Below are 4,097 nucleotides of genomic sequence, written 5' to 3'. Positions count from 1 at the left end.
CCCCTCCTAGAATAGTAGGGTAAACATTTGTACATGGAGAATGGCAGTGGTGCCAATCTCTTATTAGGCCCTAAGAAATGGCATTGAGAAGCCTAAACTCACATGTGCAGAGATCATATTGAATTGTGTCAATCTCTGTGGAGAATGCCACTAGTGGAGAATGGCAGTGGTGCCAATCTCATACCATGACCTGAAAACATGCACAAGGAATCCTAAACTCACACGTGCATTGGCACTTTTGCCATTATCCTACTATAGCCAATAAAATTAGTGGAATTTCAATCTATAGGTTCCGTTTGTCTAGATTACCACTAGTGGAGAATGGTAGTGATGCCAATCTCATGCTGGCACCTACATAATGACACTGAGATCATCAAACTCACATATGGAATGGAATAGGACACCACTCTCCTATGATCACTAGAATACCCCTCCTAGAATAGTAGGGTAAACATATGTACAAGTGGAGAATGGCAGTGGTGCCAATCTCTTATTAGGCCCTAAGAAATGGCATTGAGAAGCCTAAACTCACATGTGCAGAGATCATATGGATTTGTGTCAATCTCTGTGGAGAATGCCACCAGTGGAGAATGGTAGTGGTGCCAATCTCATACCAGGACCTAAAAACATGCACAAGGAATGCTAAACTCACATGTGCATTCTTCTATGTAGTGTTCACTATCTCCGCTGTGTAGAGATCATATGGAATTGTGTCAATCTATGTGGAAATGCCACCACTGGAGAATGGCAGTGGTGCCAATCTCATACCATGACCTGAAAACATGCACAAGGAATCCTAAAGTCACATGTGCATTCTTCTATGTAGTGATCTTTATCTCTGCTATGTAGAGATCATATGGAATTGTGTCAATCTCTTATTAGGCCCGGGAAAGCTAAACTCACATGTGCAGAGATCATATGGATTTGTGTCAATCTCTGTGGACGAGAATGGCAGTGGTGCCAATCTCATACCATGACGTGAAAACATGCATAAGGAATCCTAAACTCAAATGTGCATTCTTCTATGTAGTGATCACTGTCTCCACTGTGTAGAGATCATATGGAATTGTGTCAATCTCTCTGTAGAATGCCACCAGTGGAGAATGGTAGTGTTGCCATGTGATGAATCGAACTTCTGCCATTTTCCTTAACATCATGGAGGATGGCACCAATGGCATTATCCTCAAACTCTCACGGAGGATGGCACTTGTGCCATTCTAAACAAACTCACAATCCATGTGTTCAATGGCATTTGTGACACTCTTCTAACATCATATTATGTTGGAGAATGGCACGAATACCATTCTTTATTATAACCATCTTAACTTTGATATTGTGTATATTTGCTTACTGTGTTGGTGTAGTTTTTCATAATGCATTGGTTATTTTGTTAATAGAAGTTGCATTGTGGTTGTAATATTTCCTACTACAGTTATGATTTTCTATTATACATTTCATTGTGTCCTTGGTTCTTTTGTTAACAGAACATTGCAAGAATGGCTAGCAAGGGAAAGAGAAAGGTTCGAGAGGTGTCAGTTTATGATGGAGTTAGTTCTAGAAGAGGATGGTTTTTGGATATATACAATAACAAACTCCAAAAACTCCATAAAGTGCATTGTTTTGTGAACATCCAAGGAACAACTTTTGAAGATGTTGGACAAGTTAAAGAGATGGAGGATACTGAGAAAGACAACGTTCCTTGTCTCAAAATTCATACATTGGGAGGCAATGTGTATCAATTGGATCCTGCTTGTTTTGATCATGCGAGGATGAATGCTACTGGGGAGGACACGATGATATCTAGGGGTTGGATTAATGAGCCAGAAAATTATACCAATCAATAGATATTAGAAAGCTTTGATTTGGTAACAAAAGGGATAAAGCAAGTTATAAAAAAGAGTAGAAAAGTTTCGAAAAGAACCAAGAAAAGTGATGTTGAGGGATCAAGCTCTCAAGTGTCTCAGAACACATTGAAAGAGAAGGCTAGAGAGACCGGTGAGGAGGAAACAATAGGTGAGAAGGAAATAAGGTCAGATGGAAAAACAAACATTGGGGATAAACTGGAGGCTAAAGACAAAGAGACAACTTTAGGAGGAAAACAGGGAGGTATGGGAATAGTCGCTGATGGAACTGGAAGTGGAGGTGATGCAATGGGGAGTGGTGAGACACATATAACAGGACGTGGTGAGAAATCATTTGAAGCAACTATCATCCTGTATAAGAAAATCCAGCCAAATGTTGACTTTAAGGCACTACAAAAGAAATTGGAAAGGAAGGACACAAGTATGACAGGCTTGATGGAGTACATAGAGTACTTCCCATTTGGTTTGGAGTTTGAGGTGTTGATCCCAGTGATGAATTTCGTTAGAGCACGAAGCCAATATGTGTACACGACATTGACCCTCAGGTATGTCAGTGACTTGGTCAAGAGTTTTGCAATGAATGCACGACCTCCTGCAACATGTGCATATCTTATGCCTTACCACACAGGCACAAATACTCCGATGTGCAAGGAAGAGATAAAGGTGGAAAAGTTAAAGGAGTATAATTATTGGATTCTCGCAGGGCAGCATTCGATTTATACTGCAAGGATGTTTATAACTAAAGCACATGGAGAAGCCTTCAATCAACGAAAAGGTTTCGATACACGGAGGAAGGCGAGAATTGTTGTCAATGCACCAGTTGAAGCAAGTTGTAAGATATCATCAATAGCCAACATGGAGGCACAAACCGTTTTGAAAAATCAACCATATATCGATATCTTACAACACCTAATGGCATAGTGGATTGCATTCGGATGACCAAAGAAACCAGCCCAAGGCCTTGTCAAAGGGCATAAAGATCGATAAAGTTGGGATGTGAGTAATAAACTTTGTTTTGTATGCATTTTTTATTTCAAGAATGTTTATGGCTTTGTAAAAAAAATGATAGTAGTGTCAATTCCCTGATGTGAGAATGGCACTAGTGCCATTTTTCTAGTTACCAAGTCATGCTTTTGACATGGTAATGGGAGAATCGCACTAGTGTCATTATTATCTCTATTACATGATTTGGAGTAGAAGAATGTCTAAGATGATTTTGATTTTTTTTTATAGAATTTTGTAGGCATTGCAAGCGTATCGATGGGCGCAAACTTTGCTACCAAGGACACACACATGGTCACATACGATGATGACATCTACGAACAATGGATTAGGATTTTGACATTGGTGAAGCAGGGTGATCTTGAGGGTTGAAATCCCACAATAACATATATGAGGTGTCTGCTAGGATTGGAAGAAGAAGATGTACGTGCACTTCAAGCAGAGATTGAGTCTAAAGAAATAGTCTTGGTCAAGTCAAGCAAAGACAAGGACTCCATTGAAATGTCTCAACGGGCAATGGAGATTAAGCATGATAGAGCCTTGAAAGAAGTGCTCATCAAGGAGTTCAACTCACGTCACCCTTCGCCCCAACATCAAACATGGGATGCCCTTGCAACTTACTTCAAAATTGATTCAATTGTTTATCAGAGCTTCAAGGGTTCATGTGAGTCATGGGTCAAAGAGAAGCTGCAAGTTGGCAAGTCCACACCTGATTTCCCAAAAGCCGCATCAATCTATGTTGATTGGGTGATTAGTTCAATAGAGGGTAACAAGTCTACATCGCAGTCTTGTTTTCCTTGGACAATTATTCAAGTGAACATGGAGATGGAGGGGGAGAGCTTTCTAACACGTCACTCCAAGAGACAACTTCCAATCAGCTTGTGTGTGCTTGACACCTCAGAGGGATCTGCCAAAGGCATGTGTTGGGATAAGGATGCCTTCAAGAAGTTGCTCTATGGTTTGATGGAGACCGTTGCCACTCCATCACAGTATGTATTGCTATCATTTATGACAATGATAGAGATGGTAAATCTCAAGGAAGCAATGATAGAGGCTCGATTTTGGCATAGAAGGTTTGTGGGTGTTATCCATGAATCGGATAGTGCACAAAAGGGTTTGTCTAAGACCTTCTGTTTTTTGTCATTTGTCAGCTCACAGGATGGGTTTGATGGATTTGAGCACATGTTAGAAAACACAAGGCCATACACAATAATTGAGGACAATATTCTTTAT

Source organism: Dipteris shenzhenensis, chromosome 11 (assembly GCF_047967505.1).
Source record: "Dipteris shenzhenensis isolate YYH24624 ecotype China chromosome 11, Dip_SZ_1.0, whole genome shotgun sequence".
Lineage (NCBI taxonomy): Eukaryota > Viridiplantae > Streptophyta > Polypodiopsida > Gleicheniales > Dipteridaceae > Dipteris > Dipteris shenzhenensis.
Note: the sequence above shows the minus strand (reverse complement) of the source record.